Source organism: Macaca thibetana, chromosome 11, assembly GCF_024542745.1.
Source record: "Macaca thibetana thibetana isolate TM-01 chromosome 11, ASM2454274v1, whole genome shotgun sequence".
Taxonomy (NCBI): Eukaryota; Metazoa; Chordata; class Mammalia; order Primates; family Cercopithecidae; genus Macaca; species Macaca thibetana.
The window spans coordinates 123839361-123865234 of record NC_065588.1 but is presented as its reverse complement, the minus strand read 5'-3'; the positions used below and the strand labels follow the sequence as shown (position 1 = coordinate 123865234).

The 25874-nt window shown below is 44.4% G+C and overlaps 1 long non-coding RNA gene across 1 annotated transcript in view; it reads right to left on the bottom strand.

The window, feature by feature from the left end:
* The window catches only part of LOC126930968 (uncharacterized), an 80020-nt gene extending 66469 nt beyond the window's left edge, over positions 1 to 13551 (bottom strand). The window contains exon 1 of the long non-coding RNA XR_007717736.1: positions 13446 to 13551. This is a non-coding gene — a long non-coding RNA (uncharacterized LOC126930968). The remainder of the gene's footprint in view (positions 1 to 13445) is intronic.
* Positions 13552 to 25874: the final 12323 nt, after the last annotated feature.

Here is a 25874-nt window from a genome sequence, read left to right as displayed (position 1 = left end):
TCTAAGTGCTAGTACCAAGACAGTTTGATTCATGTAGTCTTACAATATGTTTTACTATATAGGAGTATTATTGTCTTCTCAACAACCTTCTTTATCATCGTTTCATTGATGGTAAAATTCCTTCTTCTTAAACATTAACTGTAGAACTTTGGTTAAGCTCCTTCTGCCAACAATAAATTTAGATTTTCATCATAGATATGGGTGTGAATAGTATGATGATGAGTGTCTTTGGTTACATTTTAATGCATTTACAAACATAAAAGTTACATCACATGCAACTTAAAATATCGGATGTTCTCTTTTCTGAAGACTCCATGGCCATGAATCCATGCATTCAGCTCACATCTCCACAGATACCCCACTAAATACCACCGAAGTATCAAAACAAATACTTTTCAGCAAACAGTGTAAGATGCAAACCACCAGCAGGAGGAAGTGTTTATCTAAAACAGTGGAAGATGGAGAGTGGATAAAGCTGTTAAAGTGTAAGATGGAACAGAGACAAAAGACACCACAGTCTGGAGTAAAGTGAAGATGCCAAGAGGGTCCTCTTTGGAATCCCACAGGGGCCCTTGATTCCGCATTGGCAAATACAGTGGTAGATGGGAGAGAAAACTGCAGTTGAATGCAAGGAAACTGATTAACATTTTGTGTATAGAATATTCATCTCCATTTCCCTACCTCCCCTCACTGAGTAGAAGATAGAATGCTTTATATTTACCTCAGTGGAAAAGAAAGCAAAGGAATCTTCCCTAAATAAATTTAGCTAACCTCCAAATGCCAAGCTTTCCAGTGTGGTTGCTGATGCTGGCATCTTGAAAAGAGATGGAGGTGGCACAGGAATTCTGCAATCATTGTGGCCCGAAGTTACACATTCAGCATGGTGGTGTACAAAGCCAGAAAGGACCTAGATCCTTGATGGCTCTCTTGAATAGCCCTGGAGCCCTTACCTCTGGATTCTTCATCATGTTGAAAATTAACAAATCTCTACGTAGCTAAGCAACTGTAGAGAAGTTTTCTGTTACTTGCAGCTCAAGACAATTCTCAGTGATATATTGGAAGGTAAATGGCAGCAAAAGTATGCTAAATCCTTCGCTTCTATAAATATATTTAGGGAAGAAGTAGACGTGTTAACATTATTTAGTGTTACAGAAGTAATTACAAAAAGAAGTAAAAGCAGGAGAGGTTAGATGTGCCTGCTTCTGGACAGGGAGCAAAGTGTAGAGAGGGACTGATGGTCATCTGAATTTATTTATTTTGTAACTGACAGATAAAAATTATAAGCCGGGCACGGTGGCTCAAGCCTGTAATCCCAGCACTTTGGGAGGCTGAGACGGGCGGATCACAAGGTCAGGAGATCGAGACCATCCTGGCTAACACGGTGAAACCCCGTCTCTACTAAAAAATACAAAAAACTAGCCGGGCGAGGTGGCGGGCGCCTGTGGTCCCAGCTACTCCGGAGGCTGAGGCAGGAGAATGGCGGGAACCCGGGAGGCGGAGCTTGCAGTGAGCTGAGATCCGGCCACTGCACTCCAGCCTGGGCGACAGAGCCAGACTCAGTCTCAAAAAAAAAAAAAAAAAAAAAAAAATTATATATATTTATTGTGTATAGCATAATGTTATATATATATATATCTCTTATAGAATGGCCCAATAGAGTCAATTAACATATGCATCACCTCACATTTCATTTTTTGTGGTGAGAAGACTTAAAATCGACTCTCAGCAATTTTTGAGAATACATTGCTGTCAACTATAGTCACTGTGTTGTACAAGAGTTCTCTTGAACTTATTCTTCCTGCTCTATTTTTACTGTATGTGTGTATTACTTTAACAACAGTAGAAAACATATTTTTTGTTATATACAAACTTGTATTCTAGATCTATATTTTAAGCAATCAATATATTTGAATTATGAAAAGTGAAGAGGCTAGCCAAGATGCTCACCTTAAAACCAACACCTTCAGCCTCTACACAATGACAAAAGTAACACGCCCCTGCAGAGAGGTCCAAGATTTCCCTTAGAAAGCAGTTCTTAAATGAGATTGAAATGCAATGTGATTAAGCACTATAATAAAATAATTCCAAGTGTTATGAAAGCAACCAGCTGGATCAACTAATGACCTAGAGAGTTTTTAGGGAACATTTCGTGGAAGAGAGAACATTTGCACTGAATCTTGAGGATTAAGGAGGAGTTTGCTAGTCAGAGCAAGGACAGGCAGAAGACGTTGCAGAAAACTTGGGCCAGTCTGACAAAAGCACACAAATGTAAAAGGCCATAGGGCACTGCAAAAAAGACGTTGAGTATCTGACAGGAAATTTGAAGGAGGTGGCATCAGATATAAACTGGGGTAGGAAATAGGTTGAGGCCAGCTGATAAATAATAACAAATCCACCTGTAAGCCACCAGCACTTTCTTTTCTTGCTCGCTCCTCAGTTGGTGTCCACACTGTGATATTTGTTTCAGATGTACAGTTACCCCAGTACCTGCCCAGTATGTCATCTCGTGCTGCCTCCTTCTGTCTTATAACTCCTCCAGAAACATAAATAAAGCAAGGACAACGAACCTGGCTTTCTCTTTTGGGGTCAGACAAATGTCCCGGACACTAGAGGGATCTCATTTAGGCTTGTTATTCGAGACATCAAACATTGAAAGCCAATAATCTGTTTCTAATTTATATCTCAGGAGGAGAGGAGACTTCCTTAAACTGAGTAGAATTCATCTATGTAAATATAAAAAATAGCCACGCAGGTAAATTTATCACTGGACAGCAGGTTGTGATTAGAAATGTGGTGAAATGGCAGAGTGAGGAATCATGTTTGTGGCAGAAACAGTTTGCTGTATACTCAATTACCATGTATGTTTCTGCAAATTATTAAGAGGGGCAGTTAGGGCCACTGTCTATAGGGACTGCTTCACAGCCTCCCTAGCTTTGCTTTCAGATGTGGTTCTAGTTGTAACCAATGGGGTGTGAGAAAAAAAAAATGTGTATCACTTCCAAGTTACATGATTTAGATGTGTCTACACATCTCTCTCTTTCCCTCCACCAGCTGGGGAAGATAATTCCAAGGCCCTAGGCCATGGCAGAAATTAAGACAGGGGAGTAAGTCACCTGTCAACCATCATCAGTGATGTTAGCTCATTGTGTGTGAGAAATAAAACATTGAGCATGGAAAGCCACTGAAATGCTGAGGTTCATTGGTTACAGCAGCAAGAATTACTTAACACAGTTTTTAATTGGTACAACTATGACCCTTTAAACTGATAAAATGTTGAAATAAATCACACAGCTCTCTTAATCAACACTGCAGTTTCATGGGCTAAGTGGAGATGAAAAAGCGTAATGTGAAATCAGAGTGAAGGGCTTTGAAGTCGATGTGTTAGATGCCCACAAGGATCCAGACATGAAACTAGCAGGCATTACTAAAAATAGGAAGTAGAAAAATTAGACCTTAATCTAATACAAATTTTAATCATTTATAGGCAATATCCGCTATTGAGCAGGAGAAAATTGTGTACACCTTGTTCCCATTTCCATTTATATTTCTTCCAAATTGGACATTTCAGAGATTGTTTAAATAATATCAGAAATGTGCTAATAACTCAGGAAACTCTGTTATTAACTTATTAGGGGCAGCTGAGACTTATAACAGAGGTCAAAAATAAATCCATGTTGGAAAGCTAAGTCTGTCATCAACTCATTTATCTAGTGAGACAAATCACTTCGTGTCTCTGAAATTCAATTTCCCCCTTGTCACATGGGATCTACTTCCTAATATCCCCCAAGAACACCATGAAGTAACTCAACTATGTGCCCCATAAACATATGAGTCAGCTCAGATAAATGTCATACTCAAGTTCATTTACTTGGGGATTCGAATTCAAACTGGCTTTCATTCACTCACTCTTTCCATCCATCTACAAGGATTCTTCCCATTGTGATGAAACAAAAAATTCAATTCCAATGAGCTTAAACAAAAGTTAATGACAGTCATAAATGGCATGTCTAAGGATAGAGTGGCTTCCAATCACAGTTGAAAATCAAAGTTCAGAAAATGTCATTTAGACACTTTTACTGAACTCGCAACTCTGATTTCGATGGTGTCAGATCCTTATTCAATCTCCTTTTCGTGGGAAGAAAAATATCCTTCCATTTCATGTTTGATTTCCTTCAAGTTCAGCAAGAACTAGTAAAAACTGATTTTCAAGAAGTACCCAAAAAATAATTTTGTGAATCTCCTTATATCACCAGATGGGTTATGTGTTCATCTTTAAACCAATCACTTTAATTAGGAGGACAGAATTTGCTGATGAGCCCAGCCATGGTCATATGACCCACCCTGGGCACCTGAAGTATATCAGTTTTCCCCGATCCACAGGCTGGGCAAGAAGTGGATCCCCCAAAGTACTCATCAGAGTATTTTTGTAACAAGAGAGCAAGAGATGTTAGGTAGAGAGATCAAAACCAGTATAAATGCCTACTCAATGCATTGCTCAAAGCAACAAAATGTATCTAAAAATATAATTATTCAATGGCTATCCTATTTACAACCTAACAAACCTGTTGATGTCGAAAAAGAAACACCAAGAGTATACCCCTGATGGTACAGACACAAAGGCAATTGCCTCAGAGAAAAAACTTACAGTTGGGATTCAGCAGGATATTTTCAAATCACAAGATAGAGAGCTTGAGCTCAGTACTCACAAAAAAATCAATGCCCAATTGCAATCGAGTACCCCTATTTTCCTAAGAAATAGTTTAGTTATTTTTTAATCATATTCTCTTCTTTTCTCCTTTCCCCTTTTCCCACTTGCTGCTTCCCACTTCCTACTTGGTCCCTTAGAAATGAAAATACAGCCTTTTGCCTCCTCCTTCACCAGACACTTCTTAGAGGGCAAGATCATCTATCTCCTGAAGAGCTAACTGTCAATTTACAGACCCAATCATGCCCGTTGTGGAATATTCACTTCCAGTTCTCGGAACTTCCAGCCTCCGGGAGGGTATATCAAAAGCATGTCTGCTTAATCATTTTTACATCTTAACTTCTGCCTAGGAAGGTGCCAACTCAACTGTCAGGTAGATTAGCCACCGAGCTAGCAAGAGGAACCTGTCTGTTGCTCACTTACCCTCACTACCTTATGGAAGTGTTTGCTTTCTGCTCCAAAAGGGAAATGGCACGTTTACTAACTCATTTCATCCTTAAAGATGCTTTGTGCCCCTTCCCCCCAAGCTAGCTTCAGAATAAATTTACTTTTTTTATACCTGACTTCACTCTGGTTAATTGGACTCTGCATGTGGCAAGCAGCTAACCCGCTTTTTGGTTACACATTGAATGTCCAATATTCTTACTTTAGATACTGAGTCTTCATCAATGATGTCAGTAAGACAGGGATATTGTAGGACGTATCCATAAGTTACCCAACCAGGAATATGGCCCTGTCCCTGCCCCAGCTCCCTGCACTTAGCTGGCATGCATGTTGGATCTGCGTGGTTACTGTTATCTTTGGTGGGTGCCTGCATTCTAAGGTTCCCCACAGTTCCCACCATTCCCTGTTGCCCACCTTCTCCCCTGGCCCAGCCCACTTCCCTCATTTATATCTTGTTCTAGCCTTCTCATCATACTGAGAAGTCTGCCTTAGATGTGATCAACACTGAAAAAAAATGGGGCTGGGAAATAGATGTGGGTTCCTCATATTTCACTTGAGCAGAACCAGGGTCAGTTTATAGTCCCTGACCTGACCTTCCTTCCTCTGTAAATAGTAACACACCAGTAATCCTAACTAGCTTGAGGGGGTTAACATCATGTAGGGAATATTGTGCATCCTTTTTCCCAATGCAGTCCATTGTTTTCAAGCACATGAAGGAAAGTGAAACACACGTTGCCTGGCGATGTGACATATTCCTAGAGAACATGTTTTAATGATTCATTGAAAGTATGTTATCATAGTCATATCGATGGCATGCATGTGAATGGGTATTTCTCAAATGCCCAAACAGCACAGTGTCAAGTACCGTCAACATCCCTTCAGCATTTATGCTTACACGACTAAATTGCTTGGTCAACCCTTTTCTTCAAAGTACAAACATAACTTTCTTACAAAGCACAAACTTAAGTGTAGGTCTCTATGTGAATTAACTTATCAAGGCAACAAAAAGTCAAGGCTGGGAAAGAACAATAGCGACAACAAAAAAAAAGTGAAAGACAAACATAGCCATGGCCTTGAGGGATTTATGATTTGGAAAAAGAAAAAGTTATTGTTGTAAATAGATAGATAAATGATAGATAGATGATAGATAGATGAAATATAAACTAACAAACAATAAACTGTTTGATTAAAGTTTTACAAATTAAATTGTTTGATTAAAGTTTTACACATTGCCAGAGTTCAGAGTAAAGAAGAGATCAATATTGTCTGGAGGTTATCATGAATGTATCATCAGCAGAATCCAGTAAGTGAAATGTCACTGCAATAACTAAGAATTATTTATTATATGCTAGGCATTGCTGAAACACTTTGCATTTATTAATTCAATTCATCCCTAAAGAATCCTGCAAAGTAGATACGATTTTACAGAAAAGGAGACTGAGGTAAAAAGAGTTAAGTCACTTGTTTAAAGTACAAGGCTAGTGAGTGATGGGGCCACGATTTCAACCACCTGGTTCTAAACAAAGTCCATTCAATGAACTAACACTCTACTGTCTCCTTTTACCTGCGAGAGATCCTATCCACTGTCCTGTTTGTCCTGACATCCTGAAGTCATTGATTTATCTTTCTTTCTTTATGACCTTATTTACAGCAGCTGGTTCTGGATTTTACTCAAATCTGGATGCAGTAATTGCTTTCTATAAAAAGTGAGAAGCAGAAAATCTCTATAGATTTATATATAATTACAGGGGTCTATATACAGGACATTGTCACAGGGGATGTGACAACCAAAGTGAAGAGAGATGTGAAGACGTGAGGCTGCTGGCTTTAAAGAGACCATGAGTAAAGCAATTAAAAAGAAAAAGTCAACTCTAGAAGCTAGACAAGGCAAGAAAAGGAAACTGCCCCAAAAGCCTCCAAAAGGAATCAGTCTTGCCAACATCTTGGTTTTAACCTTGTGAGATGCATTTCACACTTCTGACCTCCAGAATTGTAAAGAATAAACTTGCATTGTTTTAAAGCAGGAAGTGTGTAGTTATGTGTTATAGCAGCAGTGGGAAACTAATATGTTATGTTGCTTTCATCTTTCTGTTTTTTGGTTCAATTGCTGGCCAACCCTTTTCTATTAGTACAGAATTTAGAGGGACTTGCTTGGGTATATGTACATCCACAAGACTGGCTCCCTGAGGTTGGCAATGCTTTGTCTCTTCTTAACTACACATCTCCAAAACACCAAGCAGGGTCTCACCCACTTCATGCTCTCATACCAGTAGTTGACTATGCAGGTAAGTAACTCAGATGAAGAAAAAATGAGAGAGCTGTAGGTGAGGTCACATCAGCATTGACAATACCTCTTGGTTTGAATGGCTTGGAAGGCTGCCAGATGACAACACTACATCCAACCAGAAGTCACTGAGCTAAGAATTTTCTTGAGCCCATTAAAAGCCAATGGCACCCCATTCATCCAGCCCGTCCTTTACTTTCTCATTCTCTTGCCAAATAGCGTAACAGAGCCCCTCGTGGGTCCTTTCTGACTGGTCCATTGACTTTCCTCCCAGCAATCCCCTCAGAAAATGAACTATCTGAATGGAACCTCCAGTTCTTTTGTTACTGTTGTTTTTGAGTCAGAGTCTCGCTCTGTCACCCAGGCTGGAGTGCAGTGGCAGGATCTTGGCTCACTGCAACCGCTGTAGATTCAAGTAGTTGGGACTACAGGCACGTGCCATCATGCCCACTAATTTCTATATTTTTAGTAGAGACAGGGTCTCACCATGTTGCCCAGGCTGGTCTCAAACTCCTGACCTCAAGTGATCCTCCTGCCTGGGCCTCCCAAAGCACTGGGATTACAGGTGTGAGCCACCAAGCCTTGCCCACAAGCTCCAGTTCTGAGGCACACAGGGCAAGATCCCCTGAAGCCAGCAGCTGCATTCTCACCTCTCAGGGGTCTGCTGAGAGCATGGTGATTTTTTTCCATGGTGCTGTGATAATTCCTTCCATAAGGTAAAATAAAACTGCACTTTGGGTCAACTCAGGTAGATTTTCTCACCTGGAAAATGTAGGCTTTTACCTTCCATTGACAAGTAAACTTAATGTTTTGTCCTAAATATTTTGAGGTTGCCGTAAGTCCGGAGGCACAACATTTTCCATGATAAAGGTCTGTAGTTAACATGTAATATTGAAAACCACTTAGCTTTGTATGTAAAAATGATTTAGTTCCTGATGGTTTCCTTATGAAAAAAGGGGGCTTCTGAATTTCTCATATGACAGATACCAGGTAGGTAAGGCTCAGTGAGAAGAGTCTCTTTATGCTGATGGTGAGCCCTTGGTGCTCCAATGTTAAAGTAAAAGGAAAGAAAAAGACAAAGGCAGAATTACTAACAGGACTCTTGGGAACTGAGTTAGGCCACAAGTAGTTCACGAATGAGCAGCAGAAATTTTGAACTCCATTTGGTTTGAAATGTCATCTTCCTTCTGAGAACTGCCAGTAAATGATGCTACAAGTTCCATCGATGATTATCTCTAATGACAATTTGCCAAGTTAAGCATGAGTTGAAGGTGTTGTCTGTCTGAATGATGGAACGTGTAGTGTATTTAAATGGCCTTTTACTTCCTCCTCTCTCATTCAGGATTTGCTCTCTTTCTGTGCACAGACCTGACCCAAGACCCACACTTCTCTCATTTAAATTCTCATGTTTCCTTCCCCTTCCTTGGGTAAACCAGCCAAGGAACCTGAATCTCTGCCCCACTCAGGCCTTGCATCCCTTTGGCTGTGGACCCAGGATCCACCAAAACCCACATACAGAAAGGCTTTGGGCAAGGTTAGCCACATCCCCCAAAAGTATGATTCCCCAGACGTCCAGACGAGGGTGCAAGGAATGAAACCTTTTGCTAAGGTGGAACCACTATGCTAACGCAACAAGGTGAGGAGATCAAGGACCCAAGAGCTGCCTGAGTTGTCCACACAGGGCCACAATCCACCAGAAGCAGACCACCTCCAGCTGAGAGCCAAGCCTGCTCACAAGTCCTGGGGTTGAGAGGAGAACTCCCCCAGTTACAAGGTTTCCTGGCCCACCATCTTGGAGAGTGGAAACTCAGCCAGGTTTATGGGAATTCCCAGAAGTCCCGCCCAGGAACTTCCACTGGCCTCTCATTGGCCAGACCTTGTCAGCTGGCTGCACTGCTGGGAAACATAGCGTTTTGTGTTTCTTGGTTTGTTTTATTTTCTTTTTAGCTGGGCCCATTAGCAGCAGGGTTCTGCAAGTAAAGGACAGAATTGTTTAAACTGGCAATACAAAGATTTGCTGAGAGTGAAGAGCAACTGGGAATCTTGACATTCTTTTTACAACAACAAAAAAATTTACTTTTGTACCAACCTAATACATCAGTTGGAGAAAAGGTTGACAGTTTCTTACATGCTTAAATTTACACTTATAATATTGCCCAATTATTCTGCTCTTAGCATTTGCCAGAGACAAATTAAAGCATATGACCACATAAAGATTTGTCCATGAATGTTTGTAGTAGCTTTGTTCATAACAGCAAAGCCTAAAAACAATGCAATGTCCATGAACACATGAGAACGTAGACAAATGGCGGTAAATCAACTCCCAGCAACAAATACTACTCTGCACTAAAAATGAAGTGAGTCACCAATTCACGTATCAGCAGGATGAATCTCATAAACATTTGTGAAGTGGAAGAAGCTAGAAACAATATGCTGTATGAATCTACTTACATGATAGTCCAGAAAAGGCAGATCTAATGTATAGTGACAGAAAGCAAATTGGTGTTTGCTGGGTCTGGAGTCTGTGGGAGTATTGACTGTGAAAGGGAATGAGGAAACTTTCAGGATGAATGGAGTATTCTGTATGTTGATTGTGATGGAGTTTGAACAGGTGTATGTAGTTGCCAAAATGTATTAACTGTGCACTGAAAATGGATGTGTTTTAATGCATATAAATGATATCCCCAGATTTTTAAAAAAAACATACATTTGATAAACCAAAAATACACAGTATACAAATCCACTCCAAATACGACCACTTATCACCACCTACTGCACTCCCACCATAGTCTAATTCAACCATCACCTTCTACCAGGATAACTGCAAGAGCCCTCAACCAGTTGACCTACTTCCACTCTTGGGCCTTGGTGCCTGATCTCTCCTAGAAGCCAGAGTGAGCCTTTAGTGAACATGTTATGTCCCTCCCTGGCATAACATTTTCCAAATATTTCCTTGGGATTAGAATAAAATTTGAAGTTCTTACCTTGGTATATCAAACAGGATTAAACTGAGCTGTGAGTCATAGGAGACCCCAAAATGCAGTGTCTTAAACAAGAGAGGAGTTTCATTTCTCTCTCATGCCACTGTAGCCTAGAGGCAATCAGCCCAAGTCTAGTCCCAGAACCCCAGATCCTCTTCTCTTGTTGCTTCACTGTGCTGAACTTCCATTCCTAAGCCCATTGTGTGACCCCAAATAGATGCTGGTAATCCAGTCATGACACCCACATTCTAGCCACCAGGATGTTGGAGGGACATGTATCCTTCCATTAAGAACATTTCAAACCAAACACTGCATGGTCTCACTTCTAAGTGGGAGCTAAACATTGGGTGCACATGGACATGAAGATGTGAACAACAGACACTGGGGACTACGAAACGGGGAGGGTGGGAAGGGAACAAGGGTCCAGAAACTATCTATTGGCTGCTGTGCTCATTACCAGGGCGATGGGCCAGTCATACCCCAAACCACAGCATCACACAACACACCTATATTACAAACCTGCACGTGTACCTCCTGAATCTAAAAAGTTTAAAAAAAAAAATCAAGGAAATTTGAGGCACCACTCTCAGCCATATCAAGTGTCAATCACAGGGATACCTGCCTTATGAGGAGTAAAAAAAGCTGGAAAATATAATCATTATTCTGTCAAGCTAAAAAGGAAGATTCCTATGCTGACGAAGAGAGGAGAGAATGGATACTGAGGTGGGGAAACTTCAGCATCAGCCACACATGTCCTATCAAGGTCCACATGGGTCTGACCTTGATCACTTTCTTCCGACTGCTCTCCCTCTGCTTCAGCCACCTGGCCATCTTGTTTCTCCAGCACATCAAGCTTAATCCAGTGTCACTCACCCTCTCCTGCCTGGACAGCTTCTCCTAAGTACTTACAGCTCTCCTTCCTCTTTTCATTCAAGTCTCTGTTCCAAAGTCAGCCTTCTCAAGGAAGCCTTCGGAGCAACTCACTCAAAATAGCTCCAGGTCACTCACTATTCACTCGCCAAGCTTTAGTCTGAAACTTGCTCCTAAAGATGCATTTTACCTTTTTGAAAATTACAGAAAAGAGGCCGGGCACAGTGGCTCAGGCCTGTCATTCCAGCACTTTGAGAGGCCAAGGCAGGCGGATCACTTGAGGTCAGAAGTTCGAGACCAGCCGGGCCAACATGGTGAAACCCCATCTCTACTAAAAATACAAAAATTAGCCAGGCATAATGGTGGAAGCCTGTAGTCCCAGCTACTCAGGAGGCTGAGGCAAGAGAATTGCTTGAACCTGGGAGGTGGAGGTTGCAGTGAGCCAAGATCCTGCCACTGCCCTACAGCCTGGACAGCAGAACAAGACTGACTCTCTCTCTCTCTCTCTCTCTCTCTCTCTCTCTGTATACACACACACACACACACACACACACACATATGACTCCCAGCAACAAACACTACTCTGGACTAAAAATGAAGTGAGTCACCGATTCACGTAACAACAGGATGAATCTCATCAACATTTGTGAAGTCTGGCCAACTGGCCCCAAAGGCGCCACGACTCCTAGCAGGACCCGGCCATCGGAGCAGAGGAGCCCTGCACGGGGCTCCAGGTGCACCTGCGCCCCCTCCAGATCCCCAAACTCCAGGGTCAGCTCCCTCCACCTGGACACACCCAGAGACCGAGGTTGGGGGGAGTGGGGGGAAGCTTCCTAAAAGCAGAGCACCAGCGCCACAGACGCAGCTCCTGCCTCACCTTTGCTGTGCAGGGCACCCAGCACTGGGTGCCGCCCGGGACCGCACGTCCGGAGGGAGTCCTGAGACTATATATGCACACATATATGGAGAAGAGGCCCGGGTTTGGTGGCTCAGGCCTGTAATCCGAGCACTTTGGGAGCCCAAGGCAGGTGGATCACTTAAGGTCAGGAGTTCGAGACCAGCCTGGCCAACTTGTTGAAACCCCATCTCTATTAAAAATACAAAAAATTAGCAGGCTTGGTGGCACATGCCTGTAGTCCCAGCTACACAGCAGGCTAAGGTGGGAGAATCGCTTGAACCCGAGAGTCGAAGTTTGCAATGAGCCGAGATCTCACCACTGAGATCCTGCAATCCAGCCTGGGCGACAGAGCCAGACTCGGTCTCAAAAAAAAAAAAAAAAAAAAAAAAAAAAAAAAAAAAAAAAAAAAAATTACAGGAAAGGAAAATTCTCCTGACCCCTACCAATTCCCCCCTCTCAAATCATGTTTATAAACTTGTATACTTGGAGGTCCACGGAGAAACAGGGCACTCTTTCTAAACCATAGAGGGCATATTTGTGAAAATCTGGGTCTAGTTGGGAAGCATCAACTTCAAAGGCTATGGGTTTCCAGGGAACTCGAGGCTGTGCGTGAGGCACCCAGGACAGCAAAAGCAACTTTTCCGTTTCTCTCAGCAATGTTCAGTCCCACGCGTGCATGGCTGTGCTTCAAGAGCTCTTAGGTGGAAAGGGTTCCAGGAAAAGAGGATGTGATTCCCCACTCTGAAACCCTGACGGGCACCCGTGTCTGGCAGGGAATGGCTGTAGGGATGCTGCGCAAAGGTTCCTGCCATTTTCTATCCGCACAGGTGATCTGAACTGAGGCAGGGTAGGTACCCAACGGTTGGAGCCGAATTGAACCAGAGACCGGGCTCTCCCTCGTTCTAGTACCACAGTTGGGCTGACCTAGCGATAGGAAATGGGACACTGTGGATCCCAGGGTTTGGGGACAATCTTCAGAACCTTTCTCTTACCCACATCCTCTTAACTACTCTCAGGCAACACCTTGGAGACGCTGGAGTCCCCAGCTGGCCCCAAAGGCGCCACAACTCCTAGCAGGACCCGGCCATCGGAGCAGAGGAGCCCTGCACGGGCGCTCCAGGTGCACCTGCGCCCCCTCCAGATCCCCAAACTCCAGGGTCAGCTCCCTCCACCTGGACGTACCCAGAGACCGCGGTTGCGGGAGGGGTGGGGGCGCTTCCTAAAAGCAGAGCGCCAGCGCCGCAGACGCCGCTCCTGCCTCACCTTTGCTGTGCAGCGCGCCCAGCACTCGGCGCCGCCCGGGACCGCACTTCCGGAGCGAGTCCTGAGACCCGCCCACCGCACACCCGAGGTTCCCGCCGGCCGCCCACACCGCTGGGCGGCCCCGAGAGCAGTCGAGTCGGCAGGATCCTGCCGCTCCACATCCGTGCGAGGTTCACCCGGAACCGCTGCTCGCAGTGGGGCCGGGACGGCGTTTCCCCGACGGCGTCTGCAGCGGGTGCAGCTGATCCGCCGCCGCACCTGCAGACCCTGCCCCAGCCCAGCCCCTCTGCATCCCCCACCCCCACCCGCAGCCGCCCCAGCCCCAGCCCCGCCTCGCCTTTCCGGACCCGGCTTTTCCCGCTCCTGGTCCCCTCTGCCTCCAGCGATGCCAACCACCGGCTCCACCACCTCCCGCCCCGCGCAGTCCCCCGAACCTCCCATTTGCCCCGCAGTCCCCCACTTCCCCTCCGGCGCCCCCGCCCGGGCGGGTGGAGAAAGCCCCCAGCCGGGAGCAGAGACTGCGCGGGGACTGAGCGGAGGGTCCGGGATCTTTCCAGGGCCCCTGTGGCAGTGCTGGAAGAAGAGGCGCGGGGAGAAGGCGGCGTCTCCGGACGAATCCGCTCCTCCCGCTGAGAAACTTCGCTGTGGCCACCGCTTTCTTGGCGCTGGGCGGCCGGCGTTGCAGCCCTGGGCAATTCCGGCCAGATCCCCAGGGAGCAGAGACAGAGTTGGACCCTTCACCCGGCCGAGGCCCGGCGGGGCTGGGGCAGCATTCTCCAACCCCCAGCTTATGGGGCACACCCTGCTCTGGCTTGACTGCTGGGAACACCTGGGGTTAAGAGGCCCATGAGGCTTAGTATAGAAAGATCTATTTGTACATGGGGCAGGGGTGGGGGGCGCGGTCCCAAGATGCAAAAAAGTGGGAGGAGATACGCGTGAGGTTAAGTGGCCCATGTGGATTAGTATGGAAACATCTATAGTGACATGCGTACATGGGGCTGGCATAGGGGGCGCGGTAACAAGATGCACAAAGAGCGGGGAGAGATACATATGCCACACCAGAAACTTAACAGTGATGACCTCGGGAAAGGGAAAAGGAATAGGACATAGGGATAGAGGAACATTTTATTTTTCAATCCATGCTTTTCCTGCACTGTTTGATTTCTTTCCTCAGTGCACTTGTGTGCAAGTGTGGGGGGACTCAGGAAAGCAAACATGAGTGCCCCAGACTTGTCCCTGCCCCTGTAGTCCTTTCTGTGCAGAATCAGGCAGAGGGGGCCTGCGTCCTCTGCCCTGGCCCCTCGACCTTTCCCTCTGATTTTTAAAGCTCTGTCTTCTCTTCTGTTCTTCCAGTGGCATCTGTTCAGGTTACTCATGCAGGGGTCTCACAGGCCCTGGGAGGGTCTGGGCCTCCTGAGGGCAGGATTCTGATCCTCTTTCCAGAATGCTACAGATCAAAAGCCATCTCTTGGGAAATCAGAAACCTCACAAGGAAAGTCTCAGAGTCCAGCTGCAACCCCTTCTCCAAGACAGTCGTGCCTGGCAGGCCCCCCACCTCTTCCCATCCTGCCCACCGGGCCCAGGCAGGTCCTGCTCCCACCCTCACTGTCTCTGTCCAACATCAGAAAGGAAGCCTGACTTTCCTATTTGTCACCAACATTCCTGCTTATCAGAATACTCCAGAGGACGTCCTGAGCCCCAGTGCGTTAAAACACACACAAAAAAGAGATCAAACAAAGATAAACAACAGAGAACGATCTAGAAAAAATTATAAATCCGTCATTCCCCCCGCCCCAATCCCTCCCCGTCCACCAAGCCTGGACACACTAGAGAAACATGAACCAAGCCTAAGGGGGTTGGAAGTCAATTTGAAGAGCTCTCCCCAGCTAGAGAGAGCTTCTCCCAGCTTCCTGGGGCTGGAGGTTCAGGCTCTGCGGGCAGCCCCACTGGTTTTCACAGTCAGCTTCAATGACCATGACAGGGAAGACTGCTGGGAAAACTGGCCAAGCTAAAAAGTAACGAAATTGTTGGTTCTGATAGGCCGGACTGCAGCAACTTCACAGAATTATTTTGTTTCTGGAAATGAACTATATTCATAATTGCCCAGTTCTTCATTTCATTTGGCTACATAACCTGGCTTTGAGAAACAGTCATAAAATAAACCCTCACGGGGTTGTAGCCTTTTAAAGTGACGGGGTGTTTTCTTCTATTTTGTGAAGCCCTAGCGTGACCAGAGAATAAATGCACTTTAACTGTGTTTAATTTCTGAGTTGATGAGAATGGTAACACGTCTTATTATTTATGGCTGATGAACCAGAGACTGTTTCACCCTCCACTCCTCTAACCAGGGAATATAAATAAAAATTTTCCCCCAAAATGTGTCCTCCAACTCTTGCTCTCTGTCCTCTTTAAAATCTCATGAATTTCAGCTCTCATTCCCCTGCCCCGTCATTCTCCTTAGCTGAGAATAGTGAACTCTCAGCTGCAGAGGCAAATGAAGGCCCTGGACTAGAATTCCATTGACTGAATAAATGAAGCTATAGCAGCCTGGCTGATGTCAGGAGTGAGGGGGTGGGTGGGACAAGCACCATTCCCTTCTGCCTTCCCTTCTCACACCTTCCTATTCTATATTCTATACCACTATTGAATAATTATTAAACATGCATAGATGTATTTTTTTCTTGTTCACATGTTGAAGATAGTGGCTGCTCCATGACACTATGTCCCTGAGTGACTTCGTGGAGCAGAGGCCCTCTGTATGCCAAGAGTGAACATAAGGCAGTAAAAGGAAACAAAACAAAATGAAAACACTTTTTTCATTTACTTTAATCCACTGCAATTTGTGGAGAGAATATTTGTTATTATAGTACAGTACACCAGGGATTTGGTGTATCTATAATACATAAACTGATATACTTCAGGACTCAGATTTCATTATACTCACTTACCTACCTTGGTTTCCTGAAGATTGTCTAGGATTTCCTACAAGTTAATTACTAAATATTGGAGTAATATACTTCTCATTTCAATGGAGTAGTCATACTTGAATAAGTAGTTTCTGGGTGATTATTATAAGTAAGCACTGGGTGAGGTACATGCAGTAAAGGAGGTTAGGGACCTGCACAAATACCTGGGATACATTTCAGACAAGGGCACAGAGTGGAAGCTGTCAGAGTCCAGAGAAGAGAAGGGTGGCCACGTCCCCTCCCACCTAGTGCTCTTTATTAACTCTGGTTATATTTCCATTCCTTAAACAAGCCAAGCCCAATTCTCGCTCATGGCCTTTGAACTTGCTGTTCTGTGTTTCAGGAATGCTGTTCTTATCATCTTCTTTTTAGCTTAGATGTGACTGTCACAGTGAGGTCTCCCCTGGCCATCCTATGCAATGAAGGGCAAGGACATTATCTTGCTCACTGCTACATCCCCAGAATCCGGCATGTCCATGGCACATATCAGACACAATAAATATTATTGAAATGAGGAAAAGAAGATTATTTTTGAAAGTAACTTTTAATTCAAAGCTTTGGTGATATGAAGGTTTTAATGGTGGAAACGAAGAAGATGAGAAAATGGTGTTGCATAGCAAATTTATGGAAAATGGAAACAAAAACATGAGAGATCACAGAAGTAAAAATGTTTGTACCCAGTCAACCAACAAACCATCAGGCAAAGAAATAATCAGATTTTCCAAATATCAAAACCTTTGCCATTGGTCTGCAAGCATATAGAAGAGATAACACTTGGCTTTCTAAAGTTTAGTGCTGTTGAACTCATTAGAAACTGAATTTTGAATTTATAATAAGAATTAATGCAATTCAAATGCCTGTCATGTGAAGTATGACACAGCTCTTAATTTTTAATATTATTCTGCCTTTTAGATGCATCCCCTGGAGGAACAGATAGGAATTTAAGACATGGCATTATTTATGAATATTTAACTATGTGGCTAGCTACAGAAGAAGCAAAGACACCAATGATTTTTGCATGTTGTACTAGACAGAATAAAGAACTCCAAAGATGTCAACATCCTAATCTCTAGAACCAGTGAACATGTTAACCAGTATGGCAAAGGGGACTTTGCCATTGTAGTCAAGTAAAGAATCTTGAACTGTGGAGATGATTCTGAATTATCTGAGTGGACCCAATGTAATCACAAATGTCATTATAAGAAGGAGGTGGAAGGATCAGAGCCAGTGAAGATTCCAACACAAAAGCAGAGGTAAGAGCGATGCAAGTGATGGCTTTAAAAATGGAAGGGGGCCATGAATCAAGAAGTAGGGGCGGCCTCCAGAAGCTGGAAGAAGTAAGAAAATGGAATGTCCCCTATGGCCTCCAGAAGGACGCAGTTCTGCTGATACCTTGATTTTAGTCTGGTGAGCTGCATTTTGCACTTTTGACATTCAGAACTGTACAATCATGAATTTGCATTGTTTTAAGCTACAAAGTTCATAGTTATTTGTTACAGCAGCAAGAGGAAACTAACACACCTGTGAGGAGTCATTTCCCCTGATATGGTGTGGCTCTGTGTTCGCCCACCCCCAAATCTCATGTTGAATTACAATCCCCAGTGTTGGAGGAAGGATCTGGTGGGAGGTAATTGGATCATGGAGACAGACTTCCCCCTTACTGTTCTCACGATAGTGAGTGAGTTCTCATGAGATCTGATTGTTTGAAAGTGTGCAGCACTTCCCCCTTCTCTCTCTTCCTCCTGCTCGAGACGTGCAGGACATGCTTGGTTCCCCTTCACCTTCCGCCATGATTGTAAGTTTCCTGAGGCCTCCCCAGCCATGCTTCCTTTACAGCCTGCAGAACCATGAGCCAATTAAACCTCTTTAATTTACAAATTATCCAGTCTCAGATAGTTCTTTATGCAATGCAAGAACAGACAAATATCCCCTCCACCCATCGTCTCAGGCTCAGGTAGCTAAAGAAGCTACACAGCTAGACCGATGGCTTCCTGCACCTCCTTAATACTCAGTGATGGTTGATTTTTTTTAAAAAAATGAGATACAAAAAAAGTCTGCCAAAATTGTATTATTTTGGCACTCGGAATGATGCAATGACTTCTTTTGTAATTTATATGTTGAATAGCTCTCCCCTGTAATTGAATCACGGTGGGAAAATGAGTTCTTTGTTAATAAACAGTGCCTCTGATCTCATGGATTGGCATTTACTTCTGAAAACGAAGAGAAAGAAAGAATGGCTTAGATTTCCTCATCTGAAGATGAGGTTCTAAGCCAAAGTTGCATGCAAATTGAGGTGACTGGTACTGAATTCAGCTATTATTAAGATTTTTTTTTCCTTGGGAAGAAATATTTGATTATTTTTTGTCTCTTTGCCACTGACTTCAATGGATTAAAAGCTATGATACCTTCTGGGGTGGCCCTCCTTCACTATACTTTCAATAAACAGTGGTTCTCTTTAGAATAATTCTTAAAGGGGCCCAGGAGGATGTGCTTTGGTCTTTGTGATGAAGATCACTTCCCAGTACAGTTCAAAACAATAGGCTAGGCAAGGTGGCTCACGCCTGTAATCCTAGCACTTTGGGAGGTCGAGGCAGGCAGATCACCTGAGGTCAGGAGTTCAAGACCAGCCTTGCCGACGTGATGAAACCCCCGTCTGTACTAAAAATACAAAAATTAGCCAGGTTTGATGGCGGCAGCCTGTAATCCCAGCTACTTGGGAGGCTGAGGCACAAGAATTGCTTGAACCTCGGAGGCAGAGGTTGCAGTAAGCCGAGATTGTGCCACTGCACTCTAATCTGGGCAACAAAATGAGTCTCTGTCTCAAAAAAGAAAAAAATAAAAGCAAAAACAATAAAACACAGGCAATTGGATTAGGAACATGGTTGATGAGTGGATGCATTGGTATTCTTTGTCCACCTTCCCTGTACAAAATGCACTGAAGGTACGTAACTTATTAGGTGGAAGGTAATGCCGTTGTTTCAGTTAAGTTGAATCAGCAGAGCAGCTATGAGTATTATAGAATAAGATAATTATTATAGGTATAAGTCTTTTACAATGGTGAGTGAAGCAAAAAATAAGGGAATCGAATAGGTCATTGGAAGATCAGAGAAAGTTCACTAGCAAGGCCTCTGGAATGATTGGGCTGTGCGCTGGGACAAAGGAACTTCCAGGTGGATGTGCTGGAGGTTGGTGGGCATCCAGGAAGCCACACACACCCAGCTGCTGGAGTGAGACAAGGAAGGGCAGGTGGTGGAAACAGCTGAAGAATGGCCACTTCTCTGCAGTGACTGCTTCTGCAGGTGTGCAGCTCAGCTGCCAGTGCTGAGTCTGGGGCTGTTGGTCAGTGGGGCTGGCCCTGGAGTAGAGACCTAAGTATGCATTTCATGGTGAGGTCAGGCTGGAACCTGCTGCCACTTCTCTGTGCGTCTGTCATGTCTTCTAGACATAATGAACTCTAGGGACCAGTAGGCTGATCCTTCCTTTCTGTTTCACTTATTGTGTCTGGATTCCTCTTCTGGCCAATTCCAACCTGGGAATTACAGGGAAGGGAGTTCCAGGAAAGACGATCCCAAAATTAATCAAGTTGACAATGTAAAAATAGCCACCATCATCATATAATCAAAGTTTAGAAACATGACATTTCAGTAAAATGTGAAACCCCTCTAATGGAATATGTGGAGGGAGCTGCCGCCTTTTAAATGAAATAAGGTAAACATGAAATGGATTCTTTTTTTTTTTGTAAGGATGGAATTATGGCATCGTATGGCATCGTATATTTTAGCTGAATTCCCAGGATGCTCTTGAAAAGTAAGATGGAGTTTAGAGACACCTGATCAATTTCAGGAGCTCAATGTCAAGAAAACAGTAAAGCAAATACACCAACCAGGCTGCACAAATAATCACAATGAGTGAAGGATGTGCTTAGGTGCTGCACATCAGCTAAAGACCTTGCTTTCCATCAGGAGCTGTCTCAGATAAACGCAGAGAACTGTCCCCAAACGCCTTGCTCCTGGAGCTGTCTATCTTTGTGAGACAGCTGGCATTGCAAGAATGTGAATCTCAGGGGGAGAAAAATATAAAAAAGTAAGAAATATTTGATTTTGTTGTCAACTGCCAAGAATTCAGACTCAGGGAAGAAAACAATAGAAATTTTGTCTGTGCACTGACATGAGGAAAAGGCCACAGCCTTCTGACAGATGGGGCATTTTAGCTTGTAAATAAGCATCAGAGTTGCTCTGTGTTTTAAAATACCATCAAGAGCTGTAACATGGGGTTACATGTGAGATTTCATGGGTCAGATGATATGGAAAATCATTAAAGAGGTCAGAAGTGGTCAGATTCTTTGGTTCAAAAAGAACTGGGGGTGACTGCAGAAAAAATAACAATAATGAAAAGCCAGGAGATAGCCGAATACAACACTCATAGTTGTTGCTAACAGTTCAAAAGGCAGTAATTGATTCGGGATAAAACAGGCTTCATTTTATTGTAATAATATTAACAAATAACCACAAGAAGGATTTGCTCTTACTTCTATGTTTTTATTAGCTGTAGAACATGGGGAGGGATACCTAAACTCTATTTTATTTTATTTTTTTTTTTTTTGAGACGGAGTCTTGCTCTGTTACCCAGGCTGGAGTGCAGTGGTGTGATCTTGGCTCACTGCAACCTCTGGCTCCCAAGTTCAAGCGATTCTCCTGCCTCAGTCTCCCAAGTAGTTGGCATTACAGGTGCCCACCACCACACCTGGCTCATTTTTATATTTTTAATAGAGACGGGGTTTCACCATGTTGTCCAGGCTGGTCTCGAACTCCTGGCCTCAAGTGATCTGCCCACCTTGGCCTCCCAAAGTCGCAGAATTACAGGCATAAGCCACACAATATCTAAAATCTTTAAGCCTTGTTTACTTCAGCTCTAAGACAGGAATACTACTACTACTATTTCATAAGGTAGACATGAGCATGAAAGGAAATGATGATGCAAAGTGCATAAAAGAGTATGTGGCACAGAGTAAATGCTTATTAAATCTTGGAAAATACTATTATTATTTGTCTGAGCATTGTTCAGACAAATTCATGATGATCTGAGTATAAACTCCATAGCAACATTATCATTTTACTTAGACGTCAGAGTGAGTCTTTTATGTTTTATACAAGGTGTATTAATTTAAGTTCTCCCTAGAAGTGGCAGCCAAGAAGGGATTTGAACCACCAGAGATCTACTGGGAGAAACACCATAAATGGAAGGGACCTGAGAAGGGAAAGAGACTCCTCAGAATGTGATGCAGGGCTGACTCCTATGAAAGGTGGGGAGGCAGGACAGGGGACTGGACAGAAAGCAACTCAGCAAAAAGGACAGGGAATCCTCAAGCCCAAGTCCCTGCAAAAGGAGTCTGTAGCTCGCAGAAAGGGGCCTGCCTTAGCCCTGGGGCCATTGTCAGTCATGATCTGGGATCAGGTCCAGGAAGCCTGGTCTCTGAAGCTATGAGGGGGCGGCCTTCAGTCAAGGAGGTGCTCAGGCCGCAGAGCTGAGCGGAGCATTTCCAGGCCTTCACGGCTCCCTGGCGGTGCCACATGGGTCCACCTCTCCATGCACGTCCAGGAATCAGCTCTGCCCTGGCTTCATAGGACTCTCCTACAGAGGGGAGTGCGACATCCACATCCCGCGTTCCTGCAATTGACCTCGGGGTCAGATCAGTTCTCATCCTCTCATCCCCAACATGTACGCTAACTGCCCCTCACCCTTAGTGCTCTTCCCACATCTCAGCAGCCCACCTGGTGGCAGGACTTGAACCTTCCTTCCTGAAACATCAGAGTTACTGCACATTTTCATTCCCAGTTAAAGTGGGACAAGGGAGAAGTAAGAGGCAACTCAGATGCACCACTGGGTCCCACACAGACTTCTCCATATGCTTGTCTGTAAAAGCCTCACCTCTTTCTGCCATTAAGGGTCAATTACTCCACTGTGATGGCAAATTTTCTTAACTCCATCCCTGGACACAAAGGACCCAGCATGCTCTGGTGGCATCTTCCCTTGTAGTCCCTGAGACTCTCCCTGTGTTTCCTGGGGGAACAATGCACAGGAACAAGCTGCAGGTGAGGCACTGACACAAACATGTTGGCTTCACGAGGGCTGAGTCCACATGCCGCGATCACCCATCCGTGCCCTCAGACCCGCTCAAGCTCAGACCCAGACGTACCTTGCTCCTTACAAAGGACAGAGGCTGGGACCTTCAGAGATGAACGCTAGTTCTGAGAGAACCCAACCACCATGAACATTTCTGGACACATGGCCACTTGTTTCCAGTGGTCCGGGGTTCTGTCTACCGGGGCCCAATACGAGCTGCTTCTTTGAAAATGGACGGGATGCTGCTTGGGTGGTGTGGACTTGCTCCAGAACCCCACGGGCCTGTGCTGTGACTCTCCTGTGGGAAATTCCCCCACGAGCACCTCCAACACTACAGAGTCCACCTGGTGGTTTGACTCAAGCATTAGGGCTGATGGCACCAGCCCTGTACTAACTGCGGTGTTCTTTCCGGTTGTCTGCAGCCCTCAAAGCTGGCAGCCCTGCACATCACATGGTATGTGGGCTGCAGCAGTATTGGGTGTAAAACCTGAAGAAGCCCACCAGGCACTGCGCTTCCTTCCTTGTGGTATTGGATGCAGCAAGTTGCTGTTCATGTCAGAGAGGACGTCCTGTAGGCCTGTGACCACTAGGCCCTGAGTCCTTGCACTCTCTGGTGCACAGGGGCCTTCCTAAGGTCCCCAGTACACTCATCATGTGTTACGCAATCTGTCCAACCAGAACGATGTCTGGAATCAATCAATGCAAGGAATTCATGTGATATTCAATGAGATGCACAGGAAGGCAAGAAGTCTGTGGACTCTGGGGAGTGTGAGTCTAGCCCCAAGACAAGAATGTAAGTGGGCATTGCTGTCCATCTAACATGGATGCAAAGATTTTGTGTGTGTGTGTGTGTGTGTGTTGTGTGTGTGTTCTGAGAGCCATGCCGAATCTATTGAATTATGTAGGTTGCAGTTGAAATGGGAAGCCAAAGCTTCAGAGTGTGTGCCTGGCAGTAGAATCCCTGCATCTGTGGGCATTTGTATCTTTAACTTTCTGTGTTGTCAAATTGCTCCCCGAAGTGCTTGTACCATTTGGCAAATTGCACTCGAGGTTAGAAGGTTTTTCAACGTTCTGAAATGGGAGGATTTTCCAGCAGCTTGTCCTTGTGTATCTTAGTGTAGGGTGACATACTGCTGGCTTGGTTTTATAGATCTGCAGTTCATGTTTTGTTTTTCAGAGAAACACTCATCTTTATGGCTCACCATTTAATTTCCCTGCTGTCAAGAGGCAGAATTAAGTTATTCCTCTTTTTAAAAGAATGATATAAGTAGGGTATAATGAATGCAAAATGCTGTAGTTAAACATCAGCAGATAGGCTGATGGATAGGCTGTCACTTAGATGATGCTATTAATGGAAAGAAAGTGATATTTAATCATTTGCAAAAAAATAAAAACAGTGGTGATGGATTTGGTGTACTTTGAGTGACTCACCACGGCAAATTGTTATGTTCCAGTTAATAAAGAGAATAAAAAGGGCAAAGCAGAGAAAGTCTTTGCTTTCAAGTGCAGGCCAGGTCTCCTGAGCTGTTTAAACACATGAATATTTGCTGATTCACTGTTATGGGCCAAATTGCATCTTCCTAAAATTCCTAAGCTGAAGTCCTAATACCAAGTTCCTCGGCATGGGACTATATTTGCAAACAGGGCCTATAATCAGGTAATTAAGGTAAAACTAGTATAGGACTGGTCTACTTATAAGAAGAGGAGAGTAGTGTGCAGACTCACACAGACAGAGGGACAGTCAGGCAATGACACGGGGAGACGACAGCATCTGCGAGCTGCAGAACAATCAATCCCGCTGACACCCTGATTTTGGAATTGTAGCCTCAAAAACTGGAAAAAACAACTTTCCATTGTATAAGCCAGTTGGTCTGTGGAACTTTGTTGCAGCAGCCGGAGCAGGACAATACATTAGCATTAGTAAGACTACAGCCTCTTTTATCCGGGTGGCAAATTGGTAACTCATGAGCCTATTTTGTAGACCTGCCCGGTGTTGTTATTGCTGTTGTTTTGTTTTGTTTTAAATTTGGACTAGCACTACAAAATCAGAGGTGGGTGTGGTGGTTCATGCCTGTAATCCCAGTGCTTTGGGAGGCTGGGATGGGAGGATCGCTTGTGGTTAGGAACTCAAGACCAGCCTGGGCAACATAGCAAGACCCTGTCTCTACAAAAAAAAAAAAAAAGTAGCCAGGTGTGTGGTGGTGTGCACCTATAGTCCCAGCCGCAGGGGAGGCTAAGGTGGGAAGAGCCAGGGAGGCTGAGGCTGCAGGGAGCTGTGATTGTGCCACTGCACTCTAGCCCGAGTGACAAAGAGAGACCCTGTCTCAAAAAAAAAAAAAAAAGTCAGGAGATTTGTAATAAAAGATAAAAGCACAGGTTTCAGGCTACACTTGAAAAATGAGAAGATCTGTCATGTGGGTCAAGGCTTTGTGAATGGCCATGACTCCTGAAGTTGACGTGTACTACTGTCTCCCCGGCAACAGAGTTGGGTGTTAGTTGGCATTTATCACTGAATATGCAATGGCTTTATTTTTTATTTATTTATTATTATATTGTTATTATTATTATTATTTTGAGATGGAGTCTCTCTCTGTCACCAGGCTGGAGTGCAGTGGCAAGATCTCGGCTCACTGCAACCTCTGACTCCCTGGTTCAAGCAATTCTCCTGCCTCATCCTTCCGAATAGCTGAGATTACAGGCACGTGTCAGCACGCCCAGCTAACTTTTGTACATTTTTTAGTAGAGGCGGGATTTCACTATGTTGGCCAGGATGGTCTCGATCTCCTGACCTCGTGATCCACCTGCCTTGGGCTCCCAAAGTGCTGAGATTACAGGCATGAGCCACCACGCCCAGCTGGCTTTTTTTTTTTTTAAATTTATAAGATAGGTGAGTTTTTAATCTCACCAATTATTAGCTATGTGTCCTTAAGCAAATTACTTAAACTCCTTGTGCCTCAAATTTTCTCATCTTTAAAACAGGAAAAATATTGTACAAATGTTTACCATTCTTTTGTGGCTGCCATAACAACTTGCCCCAAACTTGATGGCTTAAAACAAGAGTAGTTCCCCATGGACTACTATGCAGCCACAAAAAGAATGAGATCATGTCTTTTGCAGGGACATAGATGGAGCTGAAGGCCATTATACTTAACTAACTAACACAGGAACAGAAAACCAAACACTGCATGTTTTCACATATAAGTGGGAGCTAAATGATGAGAACGCTTGGACCCACATAGAGGGGAACAATACACACTAGGGCCTATTGAAAGGTGGAGGGTGGGAGGAGGGAGAAGATCAGGAAAAATAGCTAATGGATACTAGGCTTAATACCTGGATT